At 53.3% G+C, this 13,472-nt stretch overlaps 1 protein-coding gene across 2 annotated transcripts in view; it reads left to right on the forward strand.

Annotated features, from left to right (window-relative positions):
• The first annotated feature begins 2,374 nt into the window (after positions 1 to 2,374).
• FAM167A (family with sequence similarity 167 member A) overlaps positions 2,375 to 13,472 on the forward strand; it is a 42,976-nt gene continuing 31,878 nt past the window's right edge. Inside the window, exons 1-2 of one of the 2 annotated variants that reach the window (XM_045880108.3) lie at positions 2,375 to 3,168; positions 9,215 to 9,316. The gene's annotated coding sequence lies outside the window, so the exon portion shown is untranslated. The remainder of the gene's footprint in view (positions 3,169 to 9,214; positions 9,317 to 13,472) is intronic. The other variant, XM_054508682.2, reaches the window with a different exon arrangement.

The raw sequence follows: 13,472 nt of genomic DNA on the forward strand, positions 1-13,472 counted from the left end.
TAGAACGAGCGTGCTGTCCTGACTCATTCTCGCAGGCTTGGCCCAGCGTTCCCTGGTCCACATGGCCAACTGCGGGGAAGAGCCCCCAGATGGCCCCACCGCTCTGGGCCCTGGGGATCCCCGACCCATCACCGGGCTTCAGCCTAGCCTCGCAGTGCCCCACGTAAAAGGCATAAAAGGCCGTAGAAAGCAGGAGACTTCAGCTACCCTAAACACAGGGCCGTTTTTAGTTCGTAGCGGTATTTCCTGATGTTGCTACTCACAAAAACTATTCATTGTAGAAAACACAGAAAAAATTAATGCAAGTCTAGAGAAGAAATTTTAAATCCTGTTAGCCTACCACCCAGAGATATCCACAGCTCATATATGCATATACCCTCCTAATCTTTTTTCTCCACATATAAAAAAACTAGACGTTAGATATTAGAATTAAAGCTTTCGTAATGTCTTACTTACTTGGACGTTTGGTATCCCTGCCCTGTTTACTTAGCATGAAATCAGTAGCATTTTTCTACATCATCAAATATTTTTTTAAAATATTTGTATGGCTACATACTACCCTATGCTAGAGCTCTAAACATAACTCATTTGACCACTGCGTAGGGTTAGATATTAGGGTTGAGACTGTTCCAACAGAGACCCTGTTCCTCCTCTTCTCCACCCCCCTCGCTGACTCTCCTGGTCTTCATCACTGACTACCTTCCTGCCCAGGCATATGCCAGGCTGAATGGGAGGCACAGGGTAAGACCCCATCGCTGCCCCGGACAGGCTGCCTGGCTACGTGAAGACAGAAGACAGTGCACTCATAAGCAGAGCAGGAGTCCCATGCCGACTGAGGAGTTAGGAGGGTAAGATGGTAGAAAACGTTTCCAGATGCGGTGGGATGGCTCCACCAAGAAGATGCTGGAGCACTTACCACACGCTGGGGCCAGAATACTGGACAGCAGTGGGCCAAATGCTCCGTATTCAGCACAGGCCCGTGTGGCCAGGTACACCCAGCCCAAGAGAAGGCTGAGTCCCTGAGTCTAGACCAAGCCCTCTGCCTGCAAACGTGGCTCCTGTCCTGTTCAGCCGACAGCCTCGGAGGGAGACAGATATTAATCAAATAACTTCACAAATAAAGATAAAAATTACAACTGGGCCACGAAGGAGAGACAGGTAGGGCTATGAGGACATATAACCTGGGGTTCCCTCAGGGGGCAGAAGTGTGGCCAGCCCCATGTGGAAGGAGCAGGTGTGGAGAAGGACCCAGAAGAACGTCTGTCTGGAAAGCAGAGCAGCAATGCAAGGTGGAACCCAAGGGGAATCCAGAGCCAGACCACGCAGGCCTGATGGGCCATGCTGGGTCTTAATCTTGGGAGGAACGGGAGCTGTTGGAGGGCTTTAAGCAGGGAGAAGCCAAGGTTGGATTTCCATTTTGAAGCGTGTGCTCTGGCTGTGTTCGGGTCCTGGCTCAGCGGCGGGGGCAAGAGTGGGAGCGTCACAGTCAGTAAGAAGCTGTGCTGGAGCTGGGGCAGGCTGACGGTGACTTGGGCCAGGGTGGTGGCAAAGGGCATGGCAAGAAGGGGAAGGATTGGATCGGTATTTCTAGAATCAAGGTGGGGTCGATGATGTGACTTTTCAAAAAATCCCCGTTAAGTACACTTTTGAGCTAGAAACATTAACCTGCTAGCATGAAGAGGTGCTCACATGAGCAGGATGTCTCCTCAGGCAACGTCCCTTGGCAGCCGTCCTAGCGAAGGCAGAAAGGAAGAAGTGGGAGAGGGCCCAGACGGGGAGTTACGGTGAGGGACGGGGCACCAGGGGGCAGCACAAGGGGCTCAGCCTCTGAGTTGCCAGGACCAGACCAGCCCACGGAACCCGGGCAAGTCACTTTACAGCCCCACACCTCAGTGTGTACATCTGTTAGCGGGGAAAACAACGCCTACCCTGCAACCCCCCATCCCATGTTGTTGTGAGGATGGCAGATTAGATCATTTTGAAGGATCCTGCCAACCTCAAGTGTCTTAAGAAAGGAACTTGGCCATGTCCCAAGCCGCCCTAAGAATGAAGCCAACTGCCAGTAATCAGCCCTGGGGTCAGAGGTTCCAGGAGCTCTGGACCAGAGCCCTGGGTCTCCAGGCAGGACTGACCCTAAAGGCCAGGATGGGGCAGCCCTGGCTGGGTCCCGTATGCGTTGTAGGTGCCTGGAGCTGTAGGCTCTGGTGCAGCAGGGACTGGACCTTAGAATATAATTATCTCTAGTGGCTGACACAGCCCAGAGAAGTGCATGCCGTAAGGCATCCCGTGGTTTGTGGGGAAAACACGTGCTCTGGGGCAGGCCCCTCTGGACTACTCCCAGCTGGTCTGGGAGACCGATCTGGAAGAACGTCTGTTTCTACTTAACCTCTGGTTTCTACGGAGCCGCTCTGAGCCTCAGTTTCCTCATCCGTAAGCTGGAAATGCCCACGCCCGCCCTGCAGAGTCGCTGGGATGGTGCGGCATATATTAGGCACTCAGCAGTGGGACGTGCTGCCGGGAGTTTGAACTCAAGCCGCCTGTGGATGGGGTGTAGGCTCTGGGCTTGCTCACGCGAGCTGCAAGGTCGTTCTTTTGCCCCCTCCTCGCAGGCAAACTGCTGACAGCGGCAAAGCCACGTTGCCATGGTTGAGGGAAGGACTGCCTTGGTTTCAGGTTTAATAAAAAAATATATATATGGATATGGATATTTGGGTTTGGCTTCGTCCAGGGTTTGGCAAACGCGTGTGGTTTGCTTCTCCTTGCGGCTGGGCGGGGGCTCCGGTTCAGGTCCTGGCGGGAAGGAGCAACTAGCGGGGCTTTAGGACCCGGCTGCGCGTCTGCTGGACCCCGCGGGTCCCGGGTCCCCGGAGCAGCGGGCGGAGAGGCTTGAATGAGATGCTGGCGGGGATCGGACGGAAACCGCTCGCGGCGAATAGCTCCGCCGTCGCCAGGCAACCGCCCTGACGCAACGCAAAAAAAAAAAAAAAAGTCCCTTAAAAAAAGAATAGTGCCGAGAATTCACGGGAGCAGAGAGAAAGGGAGGCAGAAGCCGGCTCAGCCCGCGAGGCCGGGGCCAGAGGCTGCGGCGGGCGCCGGGAGCCCGCGTCCGGAGAAGGAGGCGGGGAGCTCGGTGACACCCTTGGAAAGGGCCTTGGCGCGCCTCGGAAGGTAGGTTCGCTACAGGGGAGGGGACGTTCCCAGGACTGGGGTCGGGGTCGGGGCTGGGCGCCCCGCTGGGGGTGGTGCGGCTGTGGCCCGAGGCACCCGCGGGGGGGGGGGGTTGGGGCCGCAGGTCCCCAGAGCAGGCGCTGGCAGAGAACAGCCTGGTCGGGGCTGAAGAGCACCGATCCCACCCTGGAGTGGACACCCCGCAACCCGCCCGCAGGAGAGCAGGGTCCTGCCTCACCTTCCCTGGGGGGGCTCACTTGTCTCATGGGGAGTGGGACAGCCTGCTGGACTCCATCTCCCACCTCCTTGCTGGCCCGTTCCACGGCCAAGATCCTGCCCGAAGGAAGTAATCCCTAACTCAGAAGAAGTGACCCAGGACACTTGGGCCCTGGGTGTTCTGAAGGGCTGAGGCCAGTGTGATCAGAGGGAACTGCACAGCCCAAAGGGCCCCAGGGGAAGGAACAGGTCAGCCTTGAGACTGCCCCTGGCCCCCGGGGGAGGGGGGAGGTGTCACTAAGAGAAGGCAGGAAGGTCTATGGTCCTTGGCTAGAGCACAGGTGTCTCCCTCCACCAAGTCAGGTTGGATGTTCTGCTTTTAAAATAATCCCTTATTGTCTGTATCTGGTTTTCATTCTCTGTGGCGGGTGGTTCCTCCTGAGAAGGTCTGGAAGAGAGGCTGATTCTAGGCTAGTGGGCCACAATCTCCTCTTAAACCCACAGGCATGTTCTCCCAGATTAAGTTGCCATCCACTCCCAGCCATTCCTGGGACCTGGGTCCCCATCAACAGGGGAATCCCCTAAGTGCCCAAGGGAGCCAGGGTCCCAAAGCAGCTTCCCTTCCGATGCCCCAGAGATGGTCCTGCTGCCAGCCAGGCAAGGGATGGAGAGGGGAGAGTGCTGGGCAAAGTCCTGGAAGACGCAAGGCGACCAGGGCGCCTCTAGCCCAACCGTGTCCGCTCGTTTCTGCTAGCATGTTGTTAAGAGGTTTGGCAAAGCAGCCCTGAGCTGTGCTTAGAGTGGATAGAGATGACAGCTCTTTTCTGAGTACATTTACCGAGGAGGCACTGCTTGAGAACCCTTCGCATCCACTGGTCATTTTATTCTCACCATGGCCCTCGGAGGGGACACTGTATCCCCATTTTGCCGATGGGACTCCAAGAGACTTAGAAACTCTGTTCGGCGCAGGTGGCTAGTGAAAAGAGCCAGGAGAATCAGCCTCATGTGCCTGACTCCTAAGTGCTCTCAAATGAAGGCTGCTTTAGGAGATCAGAGGGGAGAGGCCAGAGAGGGGGAAGACACCATTTGCACCTGGAGAAACTGAGAGCTGTGTGGCAGGGCTCATCCTGTGTCTGGGGACCGTCCCTTACCATCCTGAGGGACCCTGTGGAGCCCAGAAATTCATTTCTTGCATCAGGAGCCTGAAATGCTCTGCAGTCCGGCCTGGCTCACTTCATCGGCGCTTGCCTGAAGTGGAGAGAGGGGTTCTCCCTCACCCCCTTCTCCTCCCTGCCCACCTGAAGTCCCCCAACTTTTCACGCACTTGTTCCCGTCTTGTCCTCCCAGATACACGCATGGATTTCCACAAGATGAATAGTCCCGTTTCCGTATCTACCAGCCTGGCCTCCCTCCAAAAAAGGACTCTGGCAGGGAAGTAAATTAAGGCAATGTCTAACTGTCTGCTGAGAGAGACCCACAGAGCCCCAGGCCAAGGGGGAAGAAACTGCTCGTTAGGCTCCCCACACACTTGGGTGGTTTTCTCTAGGTAAATTTGGCTAGTGGAAAACTCCAGTGCCCCCACACGAGCATCTGAAATTTTCAGACCCCTCTGGCAGCTATGCTCTAACTGGCTCTTTGCTTAACAGGGATGTTGAGCTACTTGCAAAGCTGAAAGATGAATGATAAGCTGAACGGTTTGCTCCCTGGTTTATAGAATAGGGTTGAGGGAGTTCTTACTAATTGGAAATCTCCTAGGATTAGCCTGGATGGCTCTCAATATGCAAATTACCCTGGGATGTGGATTGGGGTGAGGAGAAAGGAAGGAAAGGGCAAATTCTGAAGCAGTGCTCAGGCCCACCTCGAAGGCACAGGGAGGGGCTACAGAGAGGGTGGGAGCAGGGAGGATGAGCCAGGAGGTGGGAAAGGGGTTTAGCCAGGAACTTGGCAATCAGCCTGCAGAGTTTGGGCTGCCCTAGAGGGTCGAGTTGCCAACATGAGTTGGGAAGGCTGCAAATGTCAGCGTCTCCATGGTCAGCACAGTTGCCCTGGTGTGTGAAAGCCCAGAGCTACCCTACCGCCCACCCCTGTTTCTCTCTGGAGAAGTGTGGGAGAGAAAGGAAAGAAAAGGAGAAAGAAGGTGGGCAAGAGGAGAGGTTAGAGGCTTACACTCCCCACACCATCTGCTTTCCCCCTGAATGCTCTCCGATCCTGCAACAGCGCCCACCCAGGAAAAGCCCTTAGAGAAGGGAGCGCATAGGGCAGCCCCCACCTCCCTGTGGGCACCGCTCCTAGAGGAAGGGCTCTCATCTCAAGGGGTAGAGGAGTAGCGAGCACTCCAGCATCAGGGGCCTCCTCAACCCAGGACCCCTGCCCAGCAGCCTTTGCAGAGCCCCAGGAAGGGGCCAGGGTTCAGCTTATCAGGCGTACAGACTGAGCGCCATTTCTTCAAGACAGTCTCTCCAATATGGCCAGAAAATACCCCCCATAAACACACCCAGAATCTGATCTAATTGTGGGAGCTAGTAATGGGTCCCAAAAGACTTCCTCATAGGGCTTGTCCCTTGAGACCTCGAAGGAAAGGCCCAGCTCAGAGCTGGTTTGCCGGGTACATAATGGGCCGAGACAGTGGCCTCCACTGTGGCCATAGTTTTGGGGCTTACTGAAGGCCGAGCAGCATTTCCTCATTCCAGGAAGCCAACAGAGCCTCTGAGCGTGAGCCGGGCACTTGGGGCCCAGAGGCCAGGGAACTCTCAGGGTGATGCGTCCTGGGTCAGGATCCTTGCCTGGGAGGACTCTCGGAGCCCTGACTGTCCCCCTCCCCTCACCCTCCTAAAGTGAAAAGTGACACCAACTCAGTCCTGTGAGCATTGACATATGCTGTGCCCTGGGGACACTGAGTTAAGCCCGTTTCGTCATTACTCTAGGGTTTGGCTGATTGTTGTTTATTTGCTGGACGGCAACCACTGCAAACTTTGAGGAAGGTGAAGGTGAACCTCGTTAGCAGGTTGGATGAAAGCAAGCCTCAGACTACATTCTGCCACATATGTAGACATTTTTTTTTAAAGATTTATTTATTCATTTGAGAGAGAGAGAGAGCACAAGCAGGGGGAGAGGCAGAGGGAGAGGGAGAAACAGGCTCCCCACTGAGCTCAGAGCCTGACATGGGGCTTCATCCCAGGACCCTGGGATCATGACCTGAGCCGAAGGCAGACGCTTAACCGACTGAGCCACCCAGGTGCCCCTATGTAGACATTTTTTGAACAACTATTTGCAGGCAGGCCCAGCAGAATTTATACAGCTTGTTCTGTGGACTCAATGAGGTCATAGCCATCTGTCTCTCTGGGTGTCCTGACCACCCCTGCCCTGAGGGCTCACTAGATTCTTTCACCCTGCCTTTCCAGGTCAAGAATGTCTCAAGTAATTCTGGCCAACCCACATATCTTGAATACCTCTGTTTTCACCAAGGAGAATACATTTCTAACACTTACTCTGTTAATTATCAAATGCCTGGTGTCAAGCAGAGAGAAAGACAGCCAAAGCACCTGCCGTAGCCCCCTCTGGAGCGCAGACCCTCTGCCTGAGGCTGCTGGCCAGGAGTGGGAGTCCCGATTTGAATGCACCCTTATTGCGGCTGGCCTAAAGAAACCACACAGAAGGGTTTTAAGATCAGTCATAGACATTGTATCACAGATAAGACAATGGTCTTGCCCTCAAGGAGTGTGGAGTCGGATCAGGGTTGCAGGTTAGAAAAGACAATTGGAAAAAGAAAAGAAAAGAAAAGACAATTGGAGCAACCCAGAGTACTGAGCTGACCGGAAAGTGATATTCCGAGCATTCTGGAGCACGCGGATGTACATGAGCTAACTTGAATGGTTTGGCAGCCGTTCCGCCCTCCCTTTGATAGGCCAAGGAGAGGCGCAGCCAAGTGTTGTCATGGACGGGAGGGGACAGTCCTACTAGAGGTGTGACTAAGAATTCACGTACACTCTGTCTCATTGGGACCTTCCAAAGCTTTGAGGTAGTATGAACCCCATTTCATGGATGAGGAACTTGAGGCCGAGAGGAGTAAATCAATTACCCAAGGTGGTAGAATTAGTAAGTGGTGGGACTGGGCTGTCAACCCCTGTCCCCCAACACTCAGGCCTGCCCCATCCCTAACCTGCTCTATCTCTTTCTCCCGCTACCGATTCCTACCCTCAGCTACGCGCAGCTCAGGTTGACATGAGTGGGGAGAAAGGTCACACATCCCACTTTCTGTTCTGCCTGAGCCAACTGTTCCCTCCAAACCCCAGTGTGGGCACAGTCCTGCCCCTTGGGTTAGCTGCAGGCATCGCTGGACATTGCTAGGCAGGCTGAGTTCAGGCTAGAACCACCCCCGCCCTCCATGCCCAGCTCCTGAGGACGGACAGGCCCTGCCCAGACACAGGGAAACTCTAAGGGCCCTTCAATCCCTGGAGAGGTCAGCACACCCAGACAGAGTACGAAGGTGAAGTGACTTGCCTAAGCACAGAGCACACCATGAAACTTCTTAGGAAGTCCTTGCTAAACCATTAGGCTTTGGAACTTGTAATGCAGAGCAAAATAGAAAGCCCATCATCAAAACAAATTCCCATTTGAGCTGGACTTTGTTGATTCTGCTTATTTGAAGTTGAAGCCAATTATCCTGTGGATTTGGATAGTTCTAAATCTGCCTTGTGTAGGGGCTGAGACACATCCTCGTCGGGAGACGCTTTGGTGGGCCGAACCCCACAGGGGGACAATGTACACCCCAGCGCCCCTAGCTGTGAAGTGGCACCCTGAGTTTCAGTCAGCTGTGAAATATTCCCTGCTTTTATAGCCAGAACAACCTCCTGAACTGCATTCTACTTTGATGTCTGCAAATTGCGTTAAAGGCCACTCTGTATCCGCTTTCTACCCCCTAATCCCCAGTGCCATGGCCTTTGGCCAGAAAAGTGCTGTGGTCACATGCAGCGGAGGACTGGGGTGGCAACGGGCTGCCTCAGCCCCCTCCCAGGCGTCTCTGCCTCCTCGGGCTCTCCCTGGAGGAGGGCCCCTGCTTCAAACTCTGCATTTCCCATGGCCCCTTCCCCCTTTCCCCCCGCACTCCTCCCCCTCATGGGACTTGAGGATTCTCAGGCACCTTTTTCCGTGCCTGTCAGAGCAGAGCAGCCCTTTCCCAGGGCCTCGCAGCCTTGGAGGGGACACTGTGGCCTCGACCCTTGGCGGCCCAGCAGCCCCCTCCCTGCAGCAGCCCTGCGCTTTCTCCTCTCCTTTCAGTGAGGCAGTAAATTAGATCTGCAGGTCTGAGGAGCTGAGGAGCCGGGGCCTCTCCCGGCAGCAACAGGGAGCACAACTCTTTCTTGGTGATTTTCTGGACAACTGCTTTCACTGGACAAAATGATAGGAAAGGTTTCCACGTTCCCAGCCCTGTGTGTGGCAGGAGGCCTGTGCATCTGCTCTGAGCGGCCCGGAGCAGAGCCCATCAATTATTCAGCACGGGCCGAGCACTTTGAATGTGCAAAGGTCTGAACAAGGGTTTTTAATAGAATCTTGCCTCACAATATCCCAGTGGGATGAAGCAAGGTTTCCAGGTATTCTAGACAGTAAAAGCTCAGCTTGGAGTCAGAAGAGGAATCTGAGCCCAGACAACCCCACTAATGAAGTTGTGTGACCCCAGGCGAGTCTCGAGACGTCTTTGGTTTGCGGTTTGTCTGTGGTTGAAATCTCAGGAAGGCCTCTCCAGCCCAGACCATAGTGTGTGGGGAAAAACTCGTGAACTTTTGTGTGCAGGGTGATTTCAAAATCATTGTGATTGTTCTTGCTATTCCAGGTATGGAAACAGAAGCTCTGAATGATAAGTGAAGGTAACAACCATTAGCACTGGACGCTGGAAACTGAGCTTCACCGGGAGACACCCCCGGGGGGAGTGTGGGTAAGTGGGTTCCTCTGCCCCCCTACTCTCATGGGTGCAGCTCGGGGACATTGTGACCACCCACCAGCTGCTGTGGTCTAGACTCTGCGCATGTTAAGGTGGAAGGAAGTGCAGAGACCACTGCACCCACATTGCACATTTTGCAGGGGAGAAGCAGAAGCCCTGAGAGGGGAAGTGAGTCACCTCGGTCGCTCAGGATGGGACAGGGTCCCTGGAGCTGACTCTCAGGCCAGGGGCTCTTTTGTTGCCCACTCTGGGCTGGGTCTATCAGAAATGACTGTCTCATTCCCATCTACCAGCAGCAGGGCTTGGACCCTGGCTGGGAGGCTGCCTGGGGGTGCCTGGAGCAGGAAAGCCCAGGGGAATGAGGAACCCAGCCCAGTGAGCCTCCCTGCACCTCCTGGGATCCCAGACTGGGCCTCACCCCCATCAGCTCATCTTCCCACGCTGGCAGCCTCAGGTCTGGGCATCCCAGCTGCCCCTGGGACCGGCCTGGGAGCCACCAGGCCCCCAACAGCAACACCATGGTCAAAAGAAATGAGCTCTGTCTCCCATGCCAGGCCCGTCACTCACATTCCAGGAAGTCATGTGACTTGTCCAGGAGGGTTTCGCTGTCATGAACGGCAGAACTGTCCTGAGGCTTGGGTTCCCTTACTTGCCAGACCCTGCCCTGGAAGGCAGGCTCTAGCCCAGGAGAGAGACCCTCATGCTGCAGCAGTTTGGCTTCCCAGTGTCAACTGGGCGGGGCGGGGGGGGGACACTTCAGTCTAGCTGCTTGGGTCTCATCCTCCTCAACTGCCCAGATCAGTTTTATAGGAAAATGAAGCATTGCCATAAGACTATTTAAATGGCATTATTTGCCCCTGGGATTCCTAAGAACCTGGGCTTTAAAACACTGAAACACTCTAAAGCGCGTATCCTGTTAATTTCTACAAATGAAGCCATTTGGGGGCGTGGCCACAATGGAGGAGTTGGGAAAACTTGGGCTCAAATGGTGGTTTCTTCACTCACCTGTATATGACCTGTCAGGCAGGGAGAATACTATTCCTATCTCAGGGCCAGTTCAAGGGTTCAACTAGATGTTTGCACAGTGCTTGGCCCATTGTAGCCACTAGAAAATGTTTCTCTTCCCCTCTTCCTCTTGATTCTAGGATTTTGTATTTTTATTTCTGTATTCAGTCAGAGAGGAAATGGCCATTTATATATTTCTTTTATTTTTACCGAAAATATGTGTTAAAATTGAACTGGTGATGTATTCAGTCAAAGAGGAAACGGTCATTTATATATTTCTTTTATTTTTACCGAAAATGTATGTTGAAATTGAACTGGTGATGTACTCAGAGAGGAAATGGCCATTTATATATTCCTTTATTTATACCGAAAATATGTGTTAAAATTGAACTGGTGATACCAAACAAGTAGCTATAAGAAGTATGGGGAAGAATTGGAATCAGACTGTTCCTAGACAGATCCCACAATTAGTACAGAGAAGTGGCTTGGGCCCCTCTTGATGACAGGGGACAGAAGTCCAGCTTAAATTAGCCCAAGCAAAGGAGAGAATGTATTAGTGCATAGAAGTGGGGAGTTTCTGTCTTTGGGCACTGTTGGATCCAATGGCTCTGAAGATGTTGACTGTCTCTATCTCTGCCTCTCTTTTGGTTCTCCTTCCTAAAGGCTTATTCCTTCTCAATGTAAATGAGTTTTCTCCATGAGGCTGAGAAAGATGCATCCTGGAATTCCAGGCTGAAAAGCCACCTTGTTTCTTCAGATGCCTATATTTAAATCCCATGAAAATATTCAGACTGGACTTGCCTGGCTGTGCACACATCCATTGGACCAGTTACTCTTGCCAGAGTAAGGGCGAAAACAAATGTTTAAGTCTGGGTCACGTGAGCATCCCTGGGGGTGGGGGTGATGGGCAGGGAGCTCGGATTCACAGTCCCTTCCGAACACTGAAATGACACTGGGATAGGCCTCACAGAAGGGATGCTGAAGACATCTGTCCAGCTAACAGGTACATCAGAAATGTAACTAACTAATGCGATCCAAGCTGAGAGAAATGGCCAATACCTAGACTAGTTGGTGCAGAAAAGCCCTAAAAAAAATTTGTTAGGGGAAGAAGCAATCGGTTCCATTTGGAAAGAACATAGAAGGCTGTAGAATGAGGTGGTGTTTGAAGTATGCTCCAAGATTTGGTCATATTCAGACATGAGGTTATGGAGGAAAGATAAAACATCAAGTGAGGCCAGCCCCCCCAAGCCGCCCCACTTCCCAGCTCAGACTCATTCTGACCTTGAAAGTCTTACCTGTGAACTTGCAGGAGGTCTTCTGCTGGGCAGATTTGGAGGTAGAACTACTCCAGCTGGAATGTGTTCACACATAATTCACAGCATCACCATGCTCAGCATTTATTGAGCATCTACTATTTGTAGAGCCTTGCGTTCAGGACGCAAGAGAAAGCAATGCTCTTCCTATTGAGGAGCTAGACGTCTGGTCAGGGAGGCAGGACACTCCCTGAGGAGTGTCGAACAGGCAAATGTGCGGTGAGCATGATGGAGGCCAGTCCCTGGGGAATTCAAAGACTGACCTGGTGGGCAAGGCATCCTTGAGGACTTTTGAGTGGAAACAACCCCTTAGCTGAGCTTGAAAGCAGAGCTTTAGTCTTTGTGAGGAGCATGGAGGTCCCAGACAGGCCATTCATCCATTCAACAAGGTTACTGACCACCTACTGTGTTCTGAGTACTAGGGTCACAGGAATGAGCAAGAGAACATCACTGCCCTCGCGGAGCTTACATTCTAGGGGGTGAAACACACCATAAACAAGTAAACAAATAACATATAACATCATAGTTGTATGGTGAGTGATAGCAGCTATGGAGTAAAATGAAGGAGGGTGTCTCGGTACGATGGTCTCCGTGTGGAGGGGACATCTGAGCAGACATGCGGGAAGTGGGTGCCTGCAATCAGGCAGAGGTCAGCCGACTGGGCCGAGGCTTAAGGGCAGGCAGTGGCGCCTTGGACTCTTAGACGAAATGGCTGGATTCTCACAGTGACTTGCTGCCAGGAGGAGTCATCCAGGCAGCAGAGAGGACTTCCAGGAAGTGGGAAATGAAGGGTTCTTCTGGGGGGCAGCATGCAGCCCCTGCAGGTGGGCTGTCCCCTGAGGTCTGTAGATCTTGGGGGGGGCATTTGAGGAAGATCCCACCGACATGCACAACCCTGGTATCGTCCCCCTTCCCTTACTATCGTCCCCCACCACACACCAAGAGCACACATGCAACAGTGTAACCCACCACACACACACACACACACACACACACACACTGTCCCAGCGCAGTTCACCCACACCAGGGTCCAGTCTCTGCAAGATGTCATTCCCCCATCTCAGGAGCTCCCTCCCAACACCGGCTCAGACCAAGACATGGAATAAAGATGAGCTATGTAGGGCCAGACCAGCGGGTGTCCCCTCCTGCTTCGGTCACCATAGCAACCTCTGACAGGAGAGAAAACCCACTTTCTGGCAGCTCCTCGAAGCTCCCTGGCTCCTTTGGGCAGCCCTGTAGGGCGCAGGGCTGTGTCCCCCCGCCTGCACTAGAAATTCACAGCCTGCATGGGCCACCACCGGAGGTCAGGCCTGAGTCACCCCCCCCCAACCCACCCCGGCTCTCCATTTAAGTTAAGCATTGTGGGTTTATGATTAAACCTGGCTGGAAAAGCCGCCTTGTCAAAGCTCCGCCTCCACGCCCCAGACCTATTGACCCCTCACCCACCTGGGGGAAAAAAAAATTAGTTGCTTTAGAAAAGGAAAGAAAAAAATTCAGGTGTGAGTTGTGGCTTGAGCTGCCCTGAATTTAAGTTTATAAGAAGCATGATAGTCCTCCAAGCCCTTTCCCCTCACTCTCTCTTCTCATCCTTGCTCTATCTCTTCAGGGTGGACACTGCAACAACCCCACTTTCAAAACGGGGGGGCCCTGTGATTCTCAGCTGGAGGGGGCCCCACCCGCCTATCAGGGGCATGTGGAAATGTGGGGAGGGGAGAGTGTTTTGGATGGCATGCTGTTTTAGGATACTGCGGAACCCTCAGGGATGGATTCTGTCTCCCCAGATGAATTATACATCCCCCTCTCCTTTCAGTTGGGGCTCTTGGTCTAAGCAC

The sequence above is a fragment of the Mirounga angustirostris genome, unplaced genomic scaffold (genome assembly GCF_029215605.1).
Source record: "Mirounga angustirostris isolate CCGP_5_RB_7025 unplaced genomic scaffold, mMirAng1.0.hap1 SCAF_2, whole genome shotgun sequence".
NCBI lineage: Eukaryota > Metazoa > Chordata > Mammalia > Carnivora > Phocidae > Mirounga > Mirounga angustirostris.